The sequence below is a fragment of the Cebus imitator genome, unplaced genomic scaffold (genome assembly GCF_001604975.1).
Source record: "Cebus imitator isolate Cc_AM_T3 unplaced genomic scaffold, Cebus_imitator-1.0 Scaffold396, whole genome shotgun sequence".
NCBI classification, from domain to species: domain Eukaryota; kingdom Metazoa; phylum Chordata; class Mammalia; order Primates; family Cebidae; genus Cebus; species Cebus imitator.
Genome location: NW_016107711.1, coordinates 138,166 through 165,214, shown reverse-complemented (window position 1 = coordinate 165,214; position 27,049 = coordinate 138,166). Strand labels below are relative to the sequence as shown.

At 42.4% G+C, this 27,049-nt stretch overlaps 1 protein-coding gene across 3 annotated transcripts in view; it reads right to left on the bottom strand.

Annotated features, from left to right (window-relative positions):
- The window catches only part of PLPP4 (phospholipid phosphatase 4), a 107,788-nt gene extending 85,778 nt beyond the window's left edge, over nucleotides 1-22,010 (bottom strand). For all 3 annotated transcript variants that reach the window (XM_017508583.2, XM_037731374.1, XM_037731375.1), the window contains exon 1: nucleotides 21,886-22,010. The gene's annotated coding sequence lies outside the window, so the exon portion shown is untranslated. The remainder of the gene's footprint in view (nucleotides 1-21,885) is intronic.
- Nucleotides 22,011-27,049: the final 5,039 nt, after the last annotated feature.

Genomic DNA, 27,049 nt, shown 5'->3' with positions numbered 1-27,049 from the left:
ACCTCTCTGAGGCTTCATCTCTTTCTCCTGTCCTCTAGGATGCTGCCATACCTTCCAAGGCCATTGTGAATATTCTGTTCAGTCAGTAATAAGTCAGGGTCCAGCACAGCACCTGGGGCACTGAAAGCCTTCATAAATGGTGGCTGTTTCTCTTCCAAATGTGAATACATGGGTCTGAGAAGACTACCCCACCTTCTTTAAGCCCCACCTGAGAGTGGTGAGGTTGTGTGCTGGGGAAAGAGAGCAGGTAGAAGAATGGCAACAAAACTCCTCATTACTTGCTCATTGTATGAGCAAACAATGGCCCACAAGGTCACTTTCAACTCTTGAGATCTGAAGAAAAAAAAAAAAAAACACTTGGAGACACATAATAAACAAACAAACAAAAAAAAACCTTTTCCAGGTGAGAGCTGAGAGGAAAACATGTTTTCTCATTGCACTATTGATTTTTCCTCCCTAGCCAGCCTCTCTTTCTCAACAGGGAAAAGCTCTTACAAACAGGCATTGGGGCTGGGCACGGGGCTCACACCTGTAATCCCAGCACTTTGGGAGGCTGAGGCAGGTGGATCACGAGGTCAAGAGATCGAGACCATCCTGGCTAATATGGTGAAACCTCATTTCTACTAAAAATACAAAAAATTAACCAGGCATGGTGACAGGTGCCTGTAGTCCCAGCTACTCAGGAGGCTGAAGAAGGAGGCGGAGGTTGCAGTGAGCCAAGATAACACCACTGCACTCCACCCTGTGGGATAGAGTGAGACTCCATCTCAAAGCAAAACAAAACAAAACAAAACAAAAACAGGCATTGTATGTGGTTGGCAGAATAGGCAGGCCACTCCACTCTTGGCAGGAAGGAGGTGTACCAGATTACTTATTAGTCCTGGGAACAAGAGGTGGGTGTAGTTATCAAGAGAACATGTTGATGGATTATCTCTGTGAGGCTGTGGGCCAGCAAACTGCCCTCAGACAGGTCTTTACTCTGAATTGAAGTAGTTGGCCGTCCCCCTAAACAAAAGTAACAATCAGAATAATAATCATAGTCACGATATTGCAGGCATCTTGTGCCAAGACCTTCATTGCTGCTTTCCAACAGGACTTCATTTCATACTCATAAGAACCCTGTGAGGCAGGAGTTACCATTATTCCTATTTAGAAATGACAGCACTGAAGCTACAAGATGTCAGATGTCTTGCCTAAGTCTACATGGCACAGTGTGCATTACTCCTCCGTATAGGCACTGGACTTTTAAGGAAGTCAAGCAACACACCCAAACTTACACACACACACACACACACCACATACATGCTTTCCCCACCAGCTCAATGGCATCTGCAATTATTTTAATGAGACACAGGCTTTTCCTCAATTAGAGATATAGAGATGTGACCTTACTCAGGAAATCCAACACGTCACTCTCCAATCTCACTCAGCGTGGATGACAAATCAGATTCTTACAGAACACCGTTTGATGTTTGTTGGAAATAAGCGAAAGAAAGAATGCGCAGGGAAGGTGGTGGAAAAAGAAATGAAGACCCCATTAAATTGCTCCCACCAACTCTCTTGTACCTGTCATCCAAAGAAGGGCTTCCTTTGCAGCAACTGACTTAATCAAATAGTTCACCCCTCACCTGGATAAGGAAGAGTTACACGAGGAGACCGGCCCTGCACCAGACCAGGAACAGCTCCCGGAACTACCGCCCCCTCTTGGGGATGGTTCTTCTTGGTCTATGATAAGCCTCCCAACAGATGCAAAGACTGAGGCTTAGCAAGCCTATATGCCCACCCAAGGCAGAGGCGGGATTCATGTCCCCATGGCCTCACTCTAAATCTCATGCCCTCTTCAACTGTGGAGGCATAGACTGTGCAGGCAGCTCTCCTGGGATGGATTTTTATTATTTCCTTACTAGCCACGTGTCCTTGGGCAAGGTGCTTCACCTCTTAGGCCTCAGTTACTTCATCTCTGCAGTGATGCTGATGATAGCACCTACCTCAGAGGTGTAAGGATTAAATGAACTAATTCACACGAAGTGCTTATGAGGATGGGTACACACAGTGAATGAATGATAAGGGTGTTAAATTTGAGCAGTGTAAAGCCTAAGATTGAGGCCCAATGGTATGTCCTATTTTGACATCTTAAACCAAAACGGCTTCAAATGCCCTCACCACAAGTTCCCCTCTCTACTCTGCTTTCACGAATAAGGTCCTATAGCCAAACAACCTCTCTTAATGAGGTGACCAGGCAGAGTTTCTGCTTATCCCTGAATAGTGAGTCTCAGTTTCCTGCTGGCTTGTGGAATTATCCAATAAGTCAATTCCATCATCCTATTACCAGGGACCACTCCACCCTCCTGATACTTAGCCTGCCTCCCATAGTCCTTGGCTGTTCACTCTGTTCCTTATGTCCCTGCATGGTGGGCAGTGTACTCCTCCCCTGGGCTGTGAGTACACGTGAGGAATGAGCTGCCATCAATCTCATCCGCCCAGTGTTGAGTGTCATGTATGACCATCCTCATAACCCTAGGGCAGGAATCCCTCCCTCGACAACAGGGTGTGTAGGAGACAATTAGACAATTAAAGCATGTACTCTACTGCCGTACCTTCCTAAACACACTGGGGTGGGGGTGGGGATGGGTGAGTGAACGATGTGGAAATGTGTGGGCCAAGCCTGGAGATGTCCTCCATCCAGCCAGCTCTCAGGGCATGGAAGGCAGAGGGACTGGCAGAGAGAGGACCAGAACAGGCCATGTAGGTGAAGCAAAGCCCCCAATGCAAAGCCTCTGCCTACTCATGCCCACTCTTCTTCAGCTTTTGGAAACATTACCCTAACTTGCATTCTTTACCTATGGCCCCTGACACTGGAACCACAGACCCTTTCTTCTGTGCCCTCAACACAAGGAGGCAGGAAGGCCACAGCATCCCACTGAGCATTCTTCCCAAACATGTATACTGTGGATCTCATCAAGCCTTTAGACCCAACAGGGCAACAGGAACAACTCAAATACCCTCAGTGAACAATTAGGTGAAGCCAGGAATAAAGCTAGAATAAAGCTAAATGTTCCAGATTATAAGAGCCTGAAGAGACCAAACAACCAAAAATGAAACATGTGCTCTGACTAGATCTTGGGTCAAAACAAATCAAAAGCTATTAAAAAGAAACATTGGGGATGATTGAGGAAAATGTGGGACTAGAGAATGAATTAGATATTAATTAATAGGAAGTATATTAATTTTCTTCAGTGCAGTAACGACATGGATATGCAGAAGAATGCCTTCTTTACAGGAGAAGCAGCTGAAACAGTTAGGGGGGGCTTAGGATTCTCACGTATCAGTAAGTTACTTTCAGGTAGTTCAGAAAAACATGTATATAAACATCTTATAGGAGAAGCAGCCAAAACATTTAGGGGGGCTTAGGATTCTCATATATCAGTAAGTTACTTTCAGGTAGTTCAGAAAAATGTATGCATAAACACATAAACAGAGATATCAAACCAATATGATTACATGTTAACAACTGCTAAATCTATGTAGAGTATATAAGAGATCATTCTGCTCTTTTAACCTTCCTAAATATTTGGAATTCTTCAAGATAAAATGTTGGCCTAGAAAGTTCCAGAAGCAGGACTTCAACAGTGGGGCAATATCAAGGAAGATAGTGTTTCTCTGAAAGTACAATGGCTGGCAGCCAGAGCCGTGGAGTTGAAAACCCAGCATCCTGCCGTTGCCTCTTATTTGTGGTATGACTTGGGCAAGGTATATGTCTCCATGAGCCCTCTTCTATAAATGGAAATAACAGTGCTACTACCTCAGGGGTTGTGGGGAGGAATAAACAGTGATGTAATGCAGAATGGGCATAAAGAATCAGGCTGCTCTGTGCTGTATATACCTTCTCTTCCTGCAGGAGTTATCTTCAGCAGCAACAGGATATTCAAAACCACTTCTGCCTCATAATAAAAATAGCAAAACACATTCAAACATGCCTGTTATGGGCATGGTGTAAATGTTAGCATATTTTGCAGAAACACAATGTTCAGAAACCACACGCCTCATCCCAGAAGTCCAAATGTTTAGTGCAACTATTTTCAAACATTTCTAAGGGGATGCCCTTCCTTTGAGAGTAAACAATAGAAGACTGAAAATGTTTTCATTGTCTGAACACAAACAGAAAATCCTGGTCTAAATAAGCCTGGGCTGCAGAGGCTGACAGAGCAGGATCCAGTCAAGGCCTCATAACCTCAGTCAAGCAGTTAAATTATCCTGCTCATCTGTAAAATGGACAGAGCACACTGCTGGGGGGTGGTGAAGATTTGAAAAAATTTTCAAGTGCTTCACAAGAGGCCCTCAGCAATTGGCATTAATAGTACTAATTACTAAAAAATCCTAAATGAAAAACAAATTATTTCCAAAAACTTGTACACCAAATATGTGTAGACCTTATTGGATCCTCATTCAAAGAAACTATTGTTAATTTCATCAGCTATTACAATAGTAATGGGAGATCACTTGGGTTTTTTTTGTTTGCTTGTATGTTTATCATTGGGTTTTGCTGTTGTCATTCTTATAGATTAAAATTCCATATCAAAGTATTTACAGACATGATGTCATATCTGGAATTTGCTTTAAAAGACTTCACCAAAATAGGGTGAGAGAGAAGCAGATAAAACAAAAGTGCTGACAATTGGTGGAGGGTGTTTAAAAATTTTCACTTCAAAAAGTTCTGCAAAACAACTTTGCCTATTGGCCTTGAGATGCTACAAAATTAGGTGTTTTATCAACGAAGGCAACAGCCTATTATTGGTAAATATTTAGCTTCAAGTAGATTTCAGTGAAGACAATGGAAAGAGTAATGAGAAAAATCAGAAAGTAAAAGGGAGGGCAGGATAAGAAATCTCAGAAACAGAAGGAAAGAGAAACTCAAAAGACATTGGGCTGATCACAAAAATTAGTCACCTTCAATACCCTCAGGTTAAAAGTACTGGTGCCCTAGAGCCTGGGGCATGGGGAAGCCCTCTCCCTGGCTCAGATGTAGCCCTAAATGCGTCCAAAATCAGTTGCTTAATAACTTCGAGTGATGAGGTACTGGTGAAATTGAGCATCACAGTGGCAGGTGACTTGAGGCAGAACCAGCCCAGTGAGCTTGTGGCCCAGGGAAACCTGCAGAACCCACCTCCCACTGGCTTCTCAGGCATCCCAGAGCCCAGGTCCACCTTAGCACAAGCCAGGTACCCTCAACGAGTAGGGCCAGCAGCCCAGAGACCTCCAAAACTCAGCTCCTCTCTTGGCCAAATACATTTCTCAATGGGAAATTATGTTTGGTGCATGGACCATTTGGCTGTACCTGAGCCACCAGCATAAAAAGCAAAAGCAGAAAGATACACCTAGCAAAGGGGAGACACGGGGAAAGTGTATTCCTTGCTAGGAAATCTCAGTCTCCAAGTAATCTTTAAAATTTCTAACAAAACGTCCATTTCAAGATTAAATAGGAGTGTTAGGAATTTAGCCAGAGACTAAAGAACTCTGGGACAGTCTATGTATGCCCTGTACCAGGGCACAGCAAGACCATAGGGCATAACCCTGAGCAGAGATAGGGGCTCTAGGACAGGAAAGAATGCTACTCGACACTCAGAGGAAAACAGTAAAAATTAGAACTTAGTTTGAAGGTGCTTTTGAGATGCCATTTTCAATGAAACACAGCATACAGACAGCACGTGTTCCTAAATAGGAGTCTGTGAGGTGTCTGAGAGTTTCCATCCTTCAATCTCATCTGAACTCCCCTGGCTCCAGTGAGCAGCAGCACAGGTGGCATCAGGCCTTTCTGCTGCTCCCTTGAGATCTCACCCGACTCCTTGGCAGAAATCAGCACAATCCTGACCTGACACACCTGACCATTTCTCTATGACCTACTGGTCCCCCATGGAGACACAAGACTCTGTTCTAGAATGGTCTGGCAGGTGAGAAGAATCAGATGTGTAAGATGAAACAGTCACAAATACAGCCCATGATTAGAGGAGAGGCTGAGGGCAGGCCCCCAGGACAGAGCTGCAAATACATGAGCATTCAATGATGCTCTGGAATGCAGCTTCCCGCAGCATGTCCATCTGCTCAGTGGCTGCGCTCTGAAGAACTCGGGAGCTTCCCTCCACCCTGAGGGATGGAATGGGCTGTGGTTTTTAAGCAGATAAGGAGCCCTCATTTTTGTCTCAAAAGTTTTTGCTCATGGTGGATATCAAAAGATGTTTTCATGGCCACCTGTACTGCAAACTCTAAACTTCTCAATTTAAAGTCAAATGGAGGCATCTTACCCACCTGACCTGTAGACCTGGTCTTGACTTCAGACAGCTGGAGATATCCCCAAGGTGGTGTCTCTGTCCCCACCAGTGGCCACCACCTGAATCAAGGACCAGGAATGGCTGCCTGTTTGACACAACTGGATTCTACAATTGAGGCTGAGCGGTTCACTTTAAGTCTTTCTAAGAAGAGGATAGGGAATAACTGGTCATCATTTCTGCTGCAAAGATTCAGCGGCCCCAGGCAAAATGCAAGGGTCACAGCAGAACACCAGCTCCACAGGAGCAGCAGGTATTCTTGTCTGCTTGTAATCTGAGCTGTATCCACAGCACTTAGAATAGTGGCTGGCATGCAGTAGGTGCTCAATAAATATTTGTTGAATCAATGACTGAACAAATAAATCCATGTCAGCTGTCCCAATAAAAACCCAAGGCTCTGCCACATGGAGTCTTTAATCGGAAGCTGGCAGCCTGAACTGATTGCAGCCTGCTGCATGTTTGGTTTGAGCTGCTCCGTATTAAAAAAAATTTTTGTTTAAATGTAACTCATGGCCAATATTTTAAAAACAGGAGCTCTTACATTAAAATCTGAATTTCTGGCTTCTGATGAAGCATCTGACTTGGCAAACTTGAGTCTGCATCTCCCTGTGGCAGCACTCGGTCCAAAAAACTAAGCAGCAGCTGCCCACTTGGACAAGGCAAATGCTCACCACAAAATCTTCCCCATACAGACTGCCACACCTATGTGTTTGTGGCCCACTGCTACCCTAGTTGTGCAGTGTGACACTGTGCTCACACCGCCTCTCATGGCTGCCCAGACTGGCTGCTAGCTGGTCTGGGAGTGGCAGGTATTTGACAGTCACGAGGACCCCTTGGTCCCACTCTCTGAAGCCTTCCCACCTGTGAACAAATGCATGTCTATTCTCAGGGAGCCTGGCCTTTGCTGGGTACTCATTCGCCAAGTGGGTCATTAAGACTACGAGGTCCACAGCGTTTGTGTGGTCAAACTGTCCCTGTCTGCCACCACTATCACCACCAATTCTCCAATGAAAGGTCAACTTGCAGACCTTGCATTCTTCATCATCTATCCCAACTTATGGAATCATATCAGTCCTGCTGCACTCACTGAGAATCAGGTTTGATACATCACAGACTGCCTAAACTGCTCCTTATTCATGCAGTAAATGAGACGTCATCTTCAGAGGCACTTAGAGGGAGAAAGGAGGTAGGGAGGGAGGTAAGGATCAGCTGATCATTTACTGAGTGCTTCCTACCTGCCAGGAAGCTGCTGGACGCTTTTTACATCTTATCTCAATCCTTACAAGTGAAAATTAGGTACTGTTATCTCCATTTTCCAGAGAGGGAAACTGAGTCTCAAAGAGGCTTCTTGCTCTGCCCAAAGCCATTCAGCTAACAAGCACTGAAACTGGAACTTAAACTTCTAACCATAATCCTGAGCTATTTCCATTACAACTATTTTTGAAAATGTGGGGCAAGAGCACACTGAGGTGGGGGTGGGAAAATGGGTGGGCTGAAGACAACAGCTTGATTCCGTGTGTGGTGGGAGGACCCAGAGCCTGCCCAAGTAGTATGGAATAAAAGCTGGAGCTAGTTAGCAGCATGTTGGACTAGAGATCAAGAGGGCTAACTAGCAGGGACTTGACCACTGATTACTTTACAACTGTAGAAGCCTCCTGCCCTTCAATGTTGCTACGTCTTTGTTAAAGAAATGGAAATTCATCCACCTACTTATTCTTTCATGCATTTGCAGTATGGCAAGACAGCTAAATGAAAAGCACAAATTCTGAAATATGCTTCCTAGGGTTTGACCTTGGCCAAATCACTTCATTTCTGTGTACCTCAGTTTCCCCATCTGTAAAAGGCTTACTATAAATGCAATAACTGTCACTAGTAAGCAGGTTTAATTAATAGCTTTCACTCATCATTCATTCATTCACTCACTCATTCATTCGGCATGTATCGACATTCCCTCCACAAAGTAGAATTGTTTTAATGCTTCAGATAAGACAATAAATGTGGAAATGCTTTGTAAACCACTCAAGCGGGGCTGGCATTGACTCTGGGCTCCTGGCACTGCCCTTCCGTTCCTTGATCACTCTACCTGCTCATTCTTTTCCCCAAGCTCCTCTTCTCTCCATCCAGGACCTTCCTGAATAATGTCACCCCACAAGGCCATCTTGGGACATGGTCCTTCTCCAGAGGGCACCACATCTGCTCCCAGGGAGCCTCTGACTTCTGGAGCCTTTTCTCATCATGGTCTCCATCTCTTAGTTCCCCTACCCTCTCCTGTCTTGGATTTCCAGTTGCCTCTGGGTTGAGAGCTTTGGGTTTCCTGCTGGTATGGGAAACAGTCAAGACCCAGGTGAGAAGCAGCTACCAACTCTGGGAGCCAGGACATTCACGTTCTATTCTTGGCTTAGCTGCTAAAGCAATCTGAGTAAATCATTTACAGTTCTCTCTCTGTTCCTCATTTTTCTCATTAAGGAACTGAACTGGATGACTTTAGAGTTTTCTTTCTGTCCAAATGCTAAGAATCTCCCCTCCTAAACAATGGAGAAACCAACAGTTTCAGCACCCCTTCTATATTCCAGGTGCTGAATTATACACTTAACATACATTATTTCATTCACACGTACCATGACCCTATAAGGTTATCTTGCCTATTAAAAAGAAAAACTGGTTTAAAGGTTAAGTATTACGGATAAAAAGAAGCTAATAAATAATAAGCTGAGAATTAAATCAAATGTTGCTTCTCTGCCTTAAATGATTTCCCAAAGTCCTTTAACTTGTGATTTTGTAAGTGGCATCAACATGTCTTGAAATGAATCAGTTCTCTGTGCAATTAGCAATGTTACCAATCAGAACAATCCCATTGTAAAATACCAAAGGTTCATCTAAACCACTACATTCCACATCTGCAGAAGAGTTGCCCTCCCACCCGGGTGTGTAATAGCTTTGTTTAAAAGCATAGCAATAAAACTCCCTGTTCTCACCAAAATACAAAAATCCAAAGCAGAAGAGTTACTCTTACCGTTCTCAATCTGTTGGCAGATCTGCTAGATTTAAAAGGGAGACTTCTTCAGAATCTGCAGTTGTGATTGTAAGGTCTTAATTAGCTTTTGAGGTTTTGCACAGCACTACAAGTGTGGATACCAAGTTTGGGAAAGAGTGTAATCAAGTCAGTTCAGTTTATCCACTATCATCTGCCCCATCTTCCTTCTTGTTAACTCATTCTGCAATTACTTGCATGGAAATTTTTTTCTGTAATGGAGATAGTGAAGGAGAAGACAGCAGACCCCTTCTGAATCCCACAATAAGTAAGGGCTCATTTCTGTTCATACACCTGGGACTCCCGCAGAAGGCAGCTTCGATGGGCTGACCTTAAGGCGGGCAAGGTAGGTAAGAGGTAAACGCCCAGGGAGCCTCCACTCCAAGGCTAACAAGCTCGCCACGCCATGCATTCACTTGGAAACTCACTGCTACCAGTCCCCAAGAGAGGACTGTGCCTGTCTGGTCAAAAAGTAGACATCACTGACCACTACCACATACATTCCAAAGGAAGCCAATAAGCAATGGCAAAAACGATGTTCCTTACTGGCTCTGACACATGAAATATTCTCCTCCCTATATCAGTAGTAATTTAAAACAATAATATAACAGCTGACATTTATGTGTCACACACAATTCTGGGCACTTTCAATGTATTCCATGTCTTTTCAACCTCACAACCACTATGAATGATGTACTAGCATTAAACTCATTTTAGCCCATTTTATAGTCGGTCAAACTGAGGCTCTCAGGGCCCACACAGTATTAGCACAGCCAAATTTCAGAGCCACACCTGAGTGACTCCAGAGCCCATGTTCATACTAGCTGACTGGTATTGCCTCATCAAGGGGGTGGTGGACATGGAGGGGGAGGCAGAGCAAGTCCATGTCTCCCATCAAAAGCTGATCTTTCAAAAGAGCATTTGAGGAGAAAAAATGAAACTTAAATGGGAGGAAAGCCACTCACAGATGGAGGCTGATGAGGCTGCTCTGATTTAAGACTGTTGGCAGCACTAGTGAGATTGATGGTAGGCGTGAGAAATCCACAGAAGCAGGCTCTGGCCTCAACCCGGCCACCAAGTGCTGCATCGCGGAACTGTGAGGTTGGCATCTGTGTTTTTAAACCTTGGTTTCTACATTTATAAGATGAGAGGGCTGTTTGGCTCGTTTTCAAACAGCATCCTTCACTGAATTTTAGGGCCTGGGAGCTTCTAACTTGAGAGCAGAGCAGAGCAAGAGCATCATGCAACAGTGGCTGTTCCCCCAGCTGCTTATTAGGCTCCATCATTGAGCTTTTAAAAACATCACTGCCCCTGCCTCATCCTAGACCAACTAATATGAATCTCAGGGCAGCCAGGGTAGGGCTTATAAGGAGAGACAGGCAAGTAGCAAGTCAGGAGGTGAACGGTTCACACCACTACATTCTTTTTGCTTTTCTTGTTCTTTTATTTTAATTTTCTTTTGATGTTTGTCTTTACCTCATTTATTTCCCTGCTGAATTAATTAATAATGGTCCTTTTGTAAAAGTATGACCAAAATTTCACAGTATCCAGCATCATAATCCATGTGCAGGTTTTGAGTTCCACTTTTGAGCCCTTTACTTAGCAGGGATTCATTCCCCTTCTGAAGGAGGTGCCATTTGGTGTGAGCTAAGCCAGCAGGCAGTGTTCTCTCTGTCTGCACAATTTTCCCTCATTTTAGGCTTGCCTGGGCTGGAAGTAGGTCTATAGGCCTTGGAGGCCACTCCTAGTGGGCCACATCAAGACGGGTTTAGGTATGGAAAAGAGAGGCAAAGGGGCCCCTTCCAGTTCTAACGCAGGTCCAAAGAGTTTAGCAAATGTTTGTTGAGCCTGAAGCCCCTGCCTGCAGGGAGCTCGCAGACTAGGGTGAAGGCACAGGTTTAGAAACAGATGGTGTAAGTTTCCTATTACTGCTGTAACAAACGACTACAAACATAGTGGCTTTAAATAATACAAGCTCTGGAAGTCAAAAGTCTGATGCAGATTTCCCTGGGCTAAAGTCAAAATGCCAGCAAGGATGCATCCCTTTCCAGAAGCTCTAGAAGAGAATCTACTTCCTTGCCTTTTCCAGCATCTAGAGGCTGCCCTCATTCCTTGCTTTGTGGCCTCTCCATCTTCAAAGCCTGCAATGTGTCAAGTACTATACATACTGCATCTCTCTGACCCCCTCTTCTGCCTCTTCTTTTTCACATTTAAGGACTCATGTGATTACACTGGGCCCACCAGGTAATCCAGAATAATCTCTCCATTTCAAGGTCATCTGAATAGAATCTTAATTATATCTGTAACCTTAATTCCCTTGGCCACATAAGGTTGTATGTTCACAGGCTCCAGGAATTAGGATGTGGACATCCCTGGGGGAACATTATTCTTCCATTTTTATGGTTTGAATGTTCATGTGTTGGTCTCAATGAAACAAACTTGATCCCCAATGCAACATTGAGACATGGAAACTTTAAGAGGTAATCAGGCCATGAGGGTTTTGCCCCCATGAATGAATTAATGCCATTATTGCAGGAGTAGGTTCCTTATAAAAGCACAAATTCACCACCCTTTCACCTTCTCTCACCTTCTCTTGCCCTCTTACCTCTGACGTGGGATGGTGCAGCAAGAAGACCCTCACCAGATGCCAGAACCTTGATCTTGGACTTCTTAATTTCCAGAAACATGCACCAATAAATTTCTATTTATTATAAATTATCGAATTTCAGGTATTCTCTCATAGCAGCACAAAACAGACTAAGACAGCCAGCCATGCACTGACCATTTATGACTATTTGCAATGACATACTGTTAGGTAAAAGGGAAGAAGATAGCATATCCTGTGCTCTTCCTTTTGTTGATGTTGTTATTCTTACAGAACAGGCAAATACGCATAGGAAAAAAGAGACAAGAAGGAAATCTCCAAAATGTTAACCACAATAATATCTGCTCACTTACTAGTACATCACATTTGAAATTTCCTGTAGCACTTATAACATACTGATACTTGCTCACTGCTGGTCATCCCCACCAGACTGGAAGCTCCATGACTGCAGACCCCTCAGCTGTCTCTCTCTCCCTTTGTCTTAGTCCATTTTGTGTTGCTGTAGAGAATTACCTGAGGCTGGGTAATCTATAAAGAAAAAAAGTTTATTGTGCTTAGGATTCTGATGGCTGGAAAGTTTGAAATTGGGCATCTGCATCTGCTAAGGGCCTCAGACTACTTAACTCATGGCAGAAGGCAAAGGGGAGCTCATGTGCAGAGACTACATGGCCAGAAAGAAAGTAAGAGAGAGTGGGGAGGCATCAGGGTCTTTTTAACAACTAGCTGTCATGGGAATTAACAGAGTAAGAACTCACCCCACCCCCAAGGAGGGCATTAATCTATTCTTAAGGGATCCAATCCCATGACCCAAACAACTTCCATTAGGTCCCACCTCCAACATTGGTGATCAAATTTCAGCATGAAGTTTGAAGAAGTCAAATATCCAAATCACAGAATCTTCCATTGCAAGGGCCCCATCACTGGAGGGATTCAAGGCCCATGGTGGTGACCACAGTGAAATGCCCAAAGACTCAGTATATGCCTGGCACATTCTAACTGCTTTACACTCCTCAACTTCATTAACACACTCAGTGTTCACAAGAGTCCTAAGAGAGTGTATTAATCCGGGTTCTCTAGAGGGACAAAACTAATAGGAAAGATGTATATATGTAGGGGAGTTTATTAAGGATAATTGACTCACACAATCACAAGGTAAAGTCCCATGATAGGCGGTCTGCAAGTTGAGGAGCAAGGAAGCCAGCGGTGGATCAGCCCAAGTCCCAAAATCTCAAAAGCAGGGAAGCCAACAGTGCAGCCTTTGGTCTGGGGCCAAAGGCCTAAGAGCCTCTAGCAAACCACTGGTATAAGTTCAAGAGCCCAAAATCTGAAGAACTTGCAGTCTGATGTTCAAGGGCAGCCAGCATCCAGCATGGGAGAAAGAAGCCAAGTCCTTCCATGCTCTTCTGTCTGCTTTATTCTAGCCACACTGGCAGCTGATTAGATGGTGCCCACCCAGATTGAGGTGGGTCTGCCCCTTCCAATTCACTGACTCAAATGCTAATCTTCTTTGGCAACACCCTCATAGACACACCCTTCAATCAAGTTGACACTCAGTATGAACTATCACATGGGGCAATGTTACCAAGTTCCACAATTTGCCCTTTAGCAAACTACTCTAACCCAAGTCTCCCAAGGGCACCCTCAGAGCCCTCAAAAGAGTAATTTGGTCCTCTCATCTGCGTCTCCTAATGGAGGCCAGTACTGAATCCATGTCCTGTTTCCAAATAATAATTCCCAATGTATTATAATTCTGACCTGCATAAAGACACTTCTCAGAGACCTTACAGATGAGGATGAAATCTGTAGAAACCCACCACTTGGCAGGGGCACTACACAGAGCATGGTGAAGGAGCAGGGCGAAGTCCCCCAGGCTGGATTGAGCATGGAAAACAGGAGAGTGATTGGGGTGAGAAGAAAGGGAGTAGGGGTCTACACCAGCCCAGCACAATGGAAGGTACAAGGACTCTGGAGACATGTGGTCAGGGTTAGAATCATGGCTCTGCCACTTGAAGGTGGGATCCTAGAAATATCACTTGCCCACCCAGAGTCTCAGTTGGGACCATGGTCTCTGCCTCCAAGGGTTGAACAGTGAGAACTTGAGGATATGGTTAAGCCGGCCAGGCACAAGCCCTGGAATCTACTGTCCAATCAATCAATGCTGCTATTGTCCTCATTACTCTCTCACTCTATTCCAGCCACACTGGCCTCCCTGGGTTTCCTTAAACTTGCCAAGCATTCTTCAGTGTCAGGAATTTTTATTTGCTGTTCCCTCTACCTGGAATGCTCTTCCCCAGACACCTGCATAGCTTGCTCCTTACTTCCTTCAGGTATCTGCTTAAATAGCATCTTATCAGCCAGATTTACTATTACATTTCTATATAATACAGCAACACCTACCCAAACTAGCCATTCCTGTTCTCCACACCCTTAATTTTTTGTATTGTTCACCACCATACAACACACAATATTTCCACTTGTGTATTTATTTACAGTCTTCCTCACCGGATTAGAATATAAGCTCCATGAAGGCAAGAACTTTATCTGTTTTGTTCAGTGCTCTATAACTAGGGCCTAGAATTCTGCCTAGTGTTTAACAGGTGTTTAAATATTTTTTTTAGTGAATCAGTGATCTGTCTTTATAATTTTAAAGAGAAGAAAACTCACATACACTTACTGGAAAACCAAGCATAGGCAAAATGGTCAAGGATGGAGAAGCCAGCATACTGGCAGGGCAGCCTGAGGCCAGGAAAGTTTGACAATTTGATTCTCTTTCCTCTGGTTTGATATCTCACTACTAGGCAGGGAAACCTTTGTCAGTTACATATACTGTGTGGAAATTGTAAGTCAACTGATTTTTGTATAGTTCAGCTTAACTGGATACCAGATTTCTAACCACCTTGACCACAAGCCATACAGCTGAGAACCTCAAAGCAGTTGGGAATATTCACCATCTTTTGACAGTTGGGATCCTGTGTCAAGTGCTTTACAGAACTTGAGACTAATTCTACACTTTACAGCTGAGATTCAGAGGGGTTAAGTGGTTGAACTGTGGTCACAAAGCCAGTAAGTGGCAACAGGAACCCAAGTCTATGGCTGTCTTTCAATCTGTGAGCTTCTCCAATCACTCCACACTGCCTCAGGGCTCACCAGAGACTAACGTCTGTGTTAACCAGGCAGGCAAGGTTGGCTCTTTGCTGTCTCTGGGGTGGCAGGAGATTTTCAGAGTGGAGCATACACTGAGGCAGTCAAGGGTCAGCTGCCAACCCACAAATATTAACAGAGGAGCCAGGAGAGGACTCCATGAGACAGACACCAAGTCTATAGCTACTAACAAAAAAAAGTCGACACTCATCAGATGCCGAAGTGTTACTGTATTAGTCTGCTTTCACGTGTCTGATAAAGACATACCCAAGACTGGGCAATTTACAAAACAAAGAGGTTTAATGGGCCTACAGTTCCATGTGGCTCAGGAGACCTCATAATCATAGCAGGAGGCAAGGAGGAGCAAATTACGTGCATGGATGGCAGCACGAGAGAGGTTGTGCAGGGAAACTCTCCCTTATAAGACCATCAGATCTCATGAGACTTACTCACTATCATGAGAAGAGCATAAGGAAGATCTGCCCCCATGATTTAATTACCTCCCACTGAGTCCCTCCCACAACACATGGGAATTCAAGATAACATTTGAGTGGGAACACAGCCAAACCATGTCATTCTGCCCCTGGCCCCTCCCAAATCTCAGGTTCTCACATTTCAAAACCAATCATACCTTTCCAACAGTCCCCCAAAGTCTTAACTCATTTCAGCATCAACTCAAAAGTTTCAGAATTCACCTGAGACAAGGCAAGTTCCTTCCACCTATGAGCCTATAAAATCAAAAGTAAGTTAGTTACTTCCTAGATACAATGGGGGTACAGGTGTTGGGCAAATACAGCCATTCCAAAGGGGAGGAATTGGCCAGAACAGGCCCCAGACAAGTCCGAAATCCAACAGGGCAGTCAAATTTAACGCTCCAAAATGATCTCCCTTGACTCCATGTCTAACATCCAGGTCACGCTGATGCAAGAGGTGGATTCCATGGTCTTGGGAAGCTCTGCCCCTGTGACTCTGCAGGGTACAGCCTCCCTCCAGGCTGCTTTCATGGGCTGGCACTGAGTGTCTGTGGCTTTTCTAGGTGCATGGTGCAAGCTGTCAGTGGATCTACCATTCTGGGTTCTGAAGGATGGTGGCCCCCTTCTCACAGCTCCACTAGGTGGTGCCCCAGTAGGGACTCTGTGTGGGGGCTCTGACTCCACATTTCCCTCCATACTGCCCAAGCAGAGGTTCTCCATGAAGCTCCCACTTCTGCAGCAAACTTCTGCCTAGATATCCAGGTGTTTCCATACATCCTCTGAAATCTAAGCAGGGCTTTCCAAACCCCAATTCTTAACTTTGGTGCATTGGCAGGCTCAACATCATATGAAAGCTGCCAAGGCTTGGGGCTTACACTCTCTGAAGTCACAGCCCAAGCTCTATGTTGGCCTTTTTCAACTATGGCTTGAGCAACTGGAATGCAAGTCACCAAGTCCCTAGGTGGTACACAGCACAGGGACCCTGGGCCCAGCCCATGAAACCATTTTTTCTGCCTAGGCCTCCAGGTGTCTGATGGGAGGGGCTGCCATGAAGACCTCTGACACTTCCTGGAGATATTTTCCCTATTGTCTTGGGGATTAACATTTGGCTCCTTGTTACTTATGCAAATTTTGGCTGCCAGCTTGAATTTATCCTCAGAAAATGGGATTTTTCTTTTCAATCGCATTGTCAGGCTGCAAATTTTCCAACTTTCATGCTCTGCTTCCCTTATAAAACTGGATGCTTTTAATAGCACCCAAGTCACCTCTTGAATGTTTTGCTGCTTAGGAATTTCTTCCACCATGTACCCTAAATCATCTCCTTCAAGTTCAAAGTTCCACAAATCTCAAGGGCATGGGAAAAATGCTCCCAGTCTCTTTGCTAAAACATAACAAGAGTCATCTTTGCTCCAGTTCCCAACAAGTTTCTCATCCCCATCTAAGACCACCTCAGTCTGAATTTTATTGTCAATATCATTAACTGCATTTTGGCCAAAGCCATTCAACAAGTTTCTAGGGAGTTCCACACTTTCCCATATGTTCCTGTCTTCTTCTGAGCCCTCCAAACTGTTCCAACCTCTGCCCATTACCCAGTTACAAAGTTGCTTCCACATTTTCAGTTGTCTTTTCAGCAGCACCCCACTCTACTGGTAGCAATTTACTATTAATTGTATTAATCTGTTTTCACACTGCTGACAAAGACATACCCAAGACTGGGCAATTTACAAAAGAAAGATCTAATGACCTTACAGTTCCACATATCTGAGAAGGCCTCACAATCATGGTGTAAGGCAAGAAGGAGTAAGTCATGTCTTACATGGATGGCGGCAGGAAAAGAGAGCTTGTGCAGGGAAACCCCCCTTATAAAACCATCAGATCTCGTGAGATATATTCACTATTATGAGAAGAGCACAAGAAAGACCTGCCCCCATGATTCAATTACCTCCCACCAGGTTTCTCCCAAGTTGGAATTCAAGACAACATTTGGGTGTGGACACAAACAAACTATATCAGTTGCTAAACTGCAACATAGTAGCATCTTAGCATAAAATACCCTCAGAGTGGGATCAAGCTTCAGGTATCAGCTCCTTACTGGCCAGGAAACTTTGATCACAGTGTTTGTTTCCTTGTATGCCCCATCAAGGTCACAGAGCACCAAACCTTGCAGGGAAGCTGTAAGGACCCAGTTGTATAAAGCATCTGGGGCCCAGGGAGCTTCCAGGAAGAGTTAGCTGTTAATGTTGCCATCATCATTCTCTGTCAACTCCTCTTCCAATTTAAAAATCCTCTCCACAATTCAACATTTGCAGTGAATGAACAACTCCTACCAAGCAGTCCATAGATGGTTAGAGCTATAAGGGTTTTAAAGCCTTTCCATTCCAGGAACTGAGTCATCCCTTCTCTCTAGTGTCCCTTATGCTGCCCTGAAACCCCTCAAAATAGTCCACACCCTCCATCCTTGACAGCCTGCACACGGTACAGTCCTCACCATGTCCTTTCGTGTTCTGGTTAAGCATCTGCACTTCCACCATGTGCTTTTCATAGCACAAGGGCTAGAAAGCTGCCACTCCTGAATGGCCTACAGGGGTACAAGATCCAACAGTGTGGGGCTTAGACTCCACCCCACACTCCAGGAATGTATGCCACCAACCAAAGTGTCCACTGGCATCTGTGTCAATCACTGTGTCACAGTTTGGGGTAGAGTGTCTCACAGGCAGACACAGCCCCTGCCCTCCAAGAATCCTTAGTCCACAGGGGAGGTGTACCATCAGACAGAGACTGGCCACATGGTTTAGTGAGCAACCTAATGGGGAAGAAGCGGTATTGCCAGAGTGCTTGAAAGGAGAGGATAACTTACTCTGCCTTGAGGCTTAGGGAGAGTTCCTCAGATAAAGCAGAGCCCAACTTGGGCCTGAAAATCAAATGGGTTGGGTAAGGGTGTGGGAGGAAAGAACAGTGGGGAAAGCACTGTTGTAGCAATAAAGGAAAGACGAGAAGGCAGGAGCAGTGTTGGGAGCAGATTAGCACCCTTTAGGTCTTGATGCCCTGCTGCTGTTAATAGTATTGAAGGAAGAATTAATTTTAAAAATCAACATTTAGGAAACCAAGGGCCTTACTAACTCCACAAACTGCCTTCAAGCTAGGCCTCTCCCATCGTTGGTGGCTGCTGCCAGCACTGCTGAAGTGAGCTGCAGGCTGCATATGTAATCCTGTTAGGATTTACCTTGTTAGTTTCAGAGGCATCCTCCCTGTCAAGATTTTTATGAATCCTTATGCTATTATTCAATATACTAGCTTTCCATCTAGGTTTTGTGTCATTTGCAAATTTGATAAGGCTGCCTTCTATGTCTTTATCCAAGCTACTGACCAAAACCTTAGACAGAGGAGGTCAGATTCAGGCTCCTGCAGCATGGCCCTGGACAGCCTCCCCAGCCCCAGATGCACATCCACAGCCGATAATCCTTGGATACAGTCCTTGTTCAACTTCTTTTTTTTTTTTTTTCCCATTTATTTATTTTATTGCATTTTAGGTTTTGGGGTACATGTGAAGAACATGCAAAATTGTTGCATAGGAACACACATGGCAGTGTGATTTGCTGCCTTCCTCCCCATCACCTACATCTGGCATTTCTCCCCCAGCTATCTCTCCCCAGCTTCCCACCCCCCACCCTCTATTGAATTAGTCAGAAGACATTCTGCCATTGTACTCAAGGGGGCAACACACTCAGTAACAAGAATGATCAAAACTCATGCACCAAGAACTCAACCCTCTGTAACCATCCCTCTGTAAAAATCATCCAGTAATCAAAAAGGTCTGGGCATGCAGAATCCTCCAGCACCTAAACACTGTAGCTGTTCAAACACTCAGGCTAAACCTAAACATTAAATAAGAGTTATGCTGCTTTACATACAATTTTAACAGGGTGACTGTCTCCTCTCAAGGTCTTGTTAGATTATCAGGGGCAAATCAGAAATGGAAACTAACTTGCTTTAGACAGCATACCATCCATAGCCTTTCAAGAATAGAGAAAATATTTTATACTATAAGAAACAAACCAAAATTATAACCTCCAGTTGTTTCATGGAAAAGGATCTCACGCCTCATCAGAACAAGAAGGTATTTCTTGACTACCTGAGGGCCATCTGTCATAATTTCGTCTCCAGCCATTGGTTAAATTGCATTTTGGCAGCCTTTGTTTTAGAATGAAGGCAAACATTTTTTATTAAAAAATGCATGATAATATGAGTGTCATTAATGGTGTGGGTAAACATTTATTCATTCAGCAAACACCTCCTGCCCACCATGGTGAGTCAGATCCTGGGGAATGGTGGGAAGGCAAGACAGCAATGACCCCAACAGGCAAGGTCCCTGCACCCACAGGACATACAGCCTGTGAGCAGAGACAAATGATAAACAGGGATACCAGTAAATAACAAGAGCATCATTTCAGATTGCAATAAATGCCATGAGAAAAACAAAACAGAGGAATGTGATAATGTGACTGAGAAAGGTGTGGAACATGAGATGCTCAGTGATGGTTTCTCCAGCAAGGAACATGTGAACAGGTCCCGTGAGGATGGTCAGCCAGATCAGGGACTACTGGGAGGAATGTAAACTGGAAAAACATTTCCGGAGGGCAATTAGCAAAACATGGTAGTGCAGGGGATGGGAAGTTTTTTGACTCAGGATTTCCTTATCCAGCCAGGAATTAAGCCTAAGAACAAACAGAGTTGTGCACAGCAATGTATGTTCCAGGATATTCATCATGGCACTAACTACATCAACTAAAAACTGATGTCCAACATCAGCAGTCTGGCTGTATTGAATTATTTGCTTACATTTAATGGACTGTATTGCAGCGTTTTAAAATACAAGTCAAGAAAGAGTACTTGGCATAGGAAAATGCTGAGGGCATAAAACCAAGGGAAAAAGGCAGGCTACAAAACATTATTTCAGATGAGACGTACCTCTTGTGTAAAGAAAGTATTATGTATTATCATGGGAATAGGCGTAAGACTAAAGACCACGCACAAGAACGTTAACTGTGGTTTTCTCTGGGTAGTAGGATCAGAAATAATCTTACTTTCTATTCTATTCATTTTTCTCTGTGTATCATATAAGTTTCCTGCATCAAGCCTATGCTTGTTTCATAGTTTTACCAAATAGTTGACTTAAAATAAAAGAAAAAATTCCAGCAAAGATCAATTGTTTAAAAGCTGTGGTTCTGGAAGAGGTGAGCTTCAGCCATGAGAGTAAGGCAGCCACCCTGAACAGCTCCCTTCCTGGAAGATGTGCCAAGTATCTGAGCCTAGAAGCTGCACCTGGGGAAATGAGTGGGACTCCACCAAGGACCCCTCACGAGAAGGTGGGATAGTCAGCTGCTCTGGGCATGGTTCATGACGAAAAATGAAAACGTGGAAAACCTTGGTATGTGTCCTGACATTTAGTCAAATGCACACAAACCCACACAAGCCCACTGTCACCTTGCCCTCTCCCTCCTTGGTCCTACCCTGCACAGCCTCTAAATGGCAAAGTGCAATGTGGGAGAGCCAGGGGTCACCCATGCCAGGGAGCTGATGGAGTGGCAGACCCAAAGGGCATCTCAATGAAACTCCTGACCCCTTCCTTGTTGCATGTCTTCCTGGAGAAGAAAATTGTCCTCCTTGAGGAACTCATGCCATCCTCAACTTGTCCTCTGAGATTCTCTGCATGTCAGCAGGACAAGCCATGGGAGACCCCTGTCTCCCATACTCAGGCCCAGGAGATTCCCATGGAGAGAGCCCATTCCTCCAATAGGCAGAAATGTGATCTGAAATGCCCTCACTGCAGTCAATTCATTCACATGGTATTTCCTGAGCATCTACTATGTGCCAGGCATACATCGGGGGTGACAGAGACAAGGTGAACACAATAGGTCCCTTCTCCCAAGGGGCTCACCCTAGAGAGGAACAAATGCTTTCCTAGCTCAAGACCACACCGGGAAACGACACCCAGACTTCTTTCTCTCTGACATTGATTCTTACGTAGAACCTGACTCTGTTCAGTGTGGCATCAGGCCCAGCTCAGTCCAGACCATGAGCTGCTTTCTGATTTCCCTCCAGAGGCGAGAGTTTGTGATTTCCAGCCCAGCCAGGAGAAAAATGGGGGGTGATTTTCAAAACACCTTGCTCAGAAACAAACAAACAAAAAAGAACTGACAATGGGAACACTTCTTTCTGGAGCACAGCCTTCAAAAAGTTATTTTCTTCCACCTTTTTCTTAAAAAAAAAACTTGAAATAATTACATTGAATCCAAAAATTATTCGACATACCTTTAGATTCTCTGAGAAGGAAAAAGAAAAGCCTCAGGCAGTAATTCCAAATGCTGACACAGCAGTAGAGAAGTTTTTTCCTTTTTTTTGAAACACCATTCCGGATTAATTCAAAGCAGGCAGCTCATATTTTTGAGAGGAAAATGAAGACCATGATTCACTCTTTCAGCATAAAGTACACAGATAATTAATCAAGCTTCGTCCAAGCCTCTTGTTGCTTTTTACATTGGTTATTCTAAGGCAGGAACTGTTTTCTAACAAGTCTGCTGACATTCAGGGAGAGGTTCCATTTGTTAAAGAAAGAAGCCAAGATTATGGTGCGCTAAGACAATTCTTATAAACAAGTGGCTCTCACAGGCAAGACAAGGTCAGGGTAAAGACCCTTGGGAGAGGGCAAGAAAAACACTGTGCTCTAAAGACAGGGGCAAGAAGAAGGGTAAGGAAAGCTTTAGCCAAGTACCTGTGAAGGCAATGTAATGGCTTACATTTGTGGTGTTCTCTCTGCATGCCAAGACACCAAGATGTTGGGCCCAGCTCTGCCATGGAGCAATAAGGAGGCTCTGAGTAAGGCCCTTGGTTAGGAGGGGAAAATAAAGGAAACCCTTCTTTAAAAAAAAATGGAAGGAAACGGATATAATAATCCCTAAGGATTCTCCCAGCGATCTATTGGGTATAACATCATTCACACTGAGGGCCATCTGGTGAACCGTCAAAGCTCCACTTGCTTTGGATGTGTCAATCCCCTTTGTATCCATGATTTCACTGAGGTCATTAGGGTCATTTAGTTATCAGAAAGCCTCACTACCAGCCCCTTTCTTCCCCTCCCCATTCAAATCTGGTTCAAATTGTTTCAACACATAAAACACTCAATTTAAAATTTTCACTCAAAACACTGTCATCTTGTTTATTAACAATGTAACACTGGGTGAAATCTTTAACCTCTCTAAGCTTTGAATTTCTCATCCAAAAGCAAAATGAAAGAATTATGAAATTTCTACCTCATAGAGTTGTTTGAATAGTTAAGGAGTAAACTGCCTTAAGTATGTCACTGCCTGGCATATAGAAAGTACTCAGTGAAAATTAGTTATTATATCACCCTTCTCATCATTATCATATCATCATGTCTAGAGCCAAACAACCCCAGTTTGCTTTTAATGAACAATAAGAAATTTTTTGTGTCAGGAGAAATAAAAGTAAAGTATCAATGTTTCATATGGGTTTTCATAAATGGAGAATTAACATTTAGAAGTCCAATTTAAGATGTTCTCATTATATGACTGAAAGTCTTTTTATTGGTCCACAAGACTGAATGAAGTATAATATATCCAGAAACCAAGTATTTCCATAATCAAAAAATAAATAAAAATAAATGTGGAACTTCTATATAATTGTCATCAGTATTACGTACATTAATTCAGGGCTGATATGTCAAACAAGACAGAAAAGTAAATTCTGACCTGAATTTTATGAAACAGGTAGATTTTAGATAGACAAAGTAAAACTATTTGAAGGTTAACTCAGAGAGCCACAATTAATTCATGGTAAAAGTAACAATGGACGGATTTTTTTTTTTTTTTTTTTTTGAGAGGGAGTTTCGCTCGTTACCCAGGCTGGAGTGCAATGGCGCTATCTCGGCTCACGGCAACCTCCGCCTCCTGGGTTCAGGCAATTCTCCTGCCTCAGCCACCTGAGTAGCTGGGATTACAGGCACGCGCCACCATGCCCAGCTGATTTTTTGTATTTTTAGAAATATAATTTGTATCTAAAACATGTAAACTTTGTGTCAAAGAAAAAATTTCAAATCTCTTTAAAGAGACATCTATGTCAAGATGGCTGACTAAACTCATATATTTTCTCTCTCTTCCCTCTCAAAACACCACTGAAAAGAATAAAAACATAAACATAAATCCATATCGAAGCTAAAGAGCCTCAAAGAGTACCAATCAGCAAAGCAGAAGGGTAAAAAATAATTATTAAAAAAAACAGATAGAAATAAAATAAAACATAATACAACAAAGAAGAAACCTCCATGTAAAAAAGTTTAGCCTCTATATCAGTTAGTTCTAACATTGCTATAAAGAACTACCTAAGACTGGGTAATTTATAAAGTAAAGAGGTTTAACTAGCTCATGGTTCCACAGGCTGTACAGGAAGCATGGCTGGGGAGGCCCCTGGAAGGTTACAATCATGGCAGAAGGGCAAAGGGGAAGTGAGCACATCTTCACATGGCAGCAGGAAAGTGAGAGAGTGAAGTGCTACTCGCTTTCAAACAACCAGATCTCATGAGAACTGTATCATGAGAATAATAACAATGAGGGGGATGTGTGCCCCCATGATTCAATCACCTCCTACCAGTCCCTTCCTTCAATATGTGGGGATTACAATTCAGCATGAGATTTGGGAGGGGATGCAGAGCCAAACCTTATCAGCCTCAGAAGAGGAACCCAAGTTCTATGTACAAATTTCCTCCAAATTATTTGGCTAACTCAGAAATTGCAATGTGCAGAAAAAGACTCCAAGAACCCCAGTGGAAAGTAACAGCCACAGTCTAAAGAGCCAAGCAGAGATTTCAGCACCTAGCCAGTGCTAGGAGATAGTCTGGGGCTGAAATTTATCCAAATTAGACTTTCTACTGAAACCTCAGAAGGGCAAAACCATAGGAGTAAAAACCACATCCCAGATTAAGGGATACAATCTAGGGGAAAAAAACAAGATAGACTTGCCCAGCAACAGCCTAGAATCAAAGTTCTAGGGACTAAAATGACCCAAAAGTAAATTAACTGCATGAAAAAATGAAATTCAACACTCTGAGGGGAAAATAACAATCCAGAATCTCTACAATGTATATTTCACAATGTCCAATATATAATAAAAAGTTACTAGACATGCAAAGGAAGAGCGGTAATTTGACCCACAATCAACAGAAAAAATTGAAAATATAGATCATCTTGATGTGGGAATTAGTATAAAGGGATTTTCCATTATAAATACATTAAAAGGTTATAAGGAAAGATGAACACAATGGAGAACAGACGGAAAACTTCAACAGAGAAACTAAATCTCTAAAAAACAACCAAATGAAAATTCTAGATCTGAATTCATAAATATCTGAAATAAAACATTTATTGCAATAGCATAGCAGCAGAATAGACACATAGGATCCGTAGAATAAAGAATTAGTGAGTTTGAAGACAATAGAAATTATCTTAAACTGAGCCACAGAGAGGAAAACCACTTTAAAAATACAATAGAGCATCCAAGATCTGTAGAACATTATCAAACTGCCTAACATATATGTATATGTACCTGAAGAACCATGAAGAACCAGAAGCATAGTAGAAACAGAATTGGGTAAAAGAAATGTTAGATAAAATAATGTCTTCAGACGACTTAATTGATGAAAGACATCAAACTATATCTCCAATAATCTCAATGAAAAGAAATGGGAAAATACAAATGAGACCAATCTAGACATATCACAATCAATTGCTGAAAGTAAAACATAAACAGAAAGTTTCAGCAAGAGCAAAACCACCTTACATTCATAAAAGCAACAATAACAGTAGAAGCTGGCTTATCATCAGAAAAAATGGAATCCACTAGACAATGCAAAGACATATTTAAAGTGTTGAATGACTACTGTCAACCAAGAATTATACATCTAACCAAAAAAAATTTCAAAAATAAAGGCAAAATAAAGATACTCATAATTTCAAGAAAACAAAAGCCAGGAAAATTCATTTCCAGCAACCTGCATTATAAAAAATGCTAAGGGAATTTATTCAGGCTAAAGGAATATAATCTCAAAGGGAAAAAACCAAATCTAACAGAACTGATAAAGAACACGGAGAATGGTAAATATGTGCATAAATTTTTTAAAATCTTAACTTCTGTAAAAGTATATTGACTGTTTAAAGTGAAAATAATTTAAATGTTTTATGAGATTTACATGTAGAAGTAAAATCTATAACAATATACCAAAGGCATGAAGGGAGAAATGAAAGTAGGCTGATTTTTACATATATGTATGTAAAAATACATTTTACATTTACATCATATGATTTTTATATTGTATATGAAATGGTATAATAAATGGTTTAGGGAAGATGATGGTAATAAGTAAAAAGTGCATATTATAATTGTGAAATAAACTACTAAAATTTTTTAAAGAGATATAGCTAGCAATTCAATTAGGAGATAAAATGGAATACAAAGAAGTATTTAGCTAATTTAAAAGAAGAGAGAAAAAGAGAGGCAAAGAACAGATGCAACAAATAAAACAAAGTAAAAGGTGGTAGATTTAAATTCAACCATATTAATAATTGCATTAACTGTAAATGGCTTACCCAATTAAATGGCAGAGACTGGCCAGATGGATAAAGTTAAGAGATATAACTAAATGCTGTTTACAAGAGCCATATGCTAAAAATAAAGACACAGATAAGTTGAAAGTAAAAGAATGGAAATAGATATCCTGTGCAGATAGTAATTTCAATAAAGATAATGTAGTAATATATTAATGTTAGATAAAGTAGACTTCCAGACAAAAATATTAATACAAAGACAAATAGAAATTTTATAATGATAAAAGCTCAAGCATCAGAAGGAGATAAAATTTAAGAATACTAACTAGAAATATAGACAGAAATTATGACATCCAAATTACTATGGTAAAAAAGCAGGGTAGCAAGGAAAACTTGAGCTAATAAGCTAGAAGAAAGAAACAAAGGGAATAAAACATAAATATAAAGCACCATAAAAAGAAAACACATAATAAGTTGGCTTTAATAACACTAAATATTAATTATTTCCAAAAAGCATGTGAAGGCTTTAATTATTCTTGCCTGACAGAGATAGCATATCTTCAAATTAAAAGAATAAGACTATAGAAGATTTAAATAGCATGTCTAACTTCTTTTAATACATTTAGAACTTTACACTTACCAAACAGAAACTATTCATTAAGTTCAAGCTATGTAAATTTACAACCAAAGAAACTGACTATGTATGTGGCCACATAGAAAATCATAACTAGTTATAAAACATAGAAATGACACAACCACAGTCTCTGGTCTCAATACAATAAAACTATTTTAGTACTATTATTATCTGTCTTAAAGGCTAGGAAATTAAAGCACAGAGACATAAAGCAAGCTACCCAAAT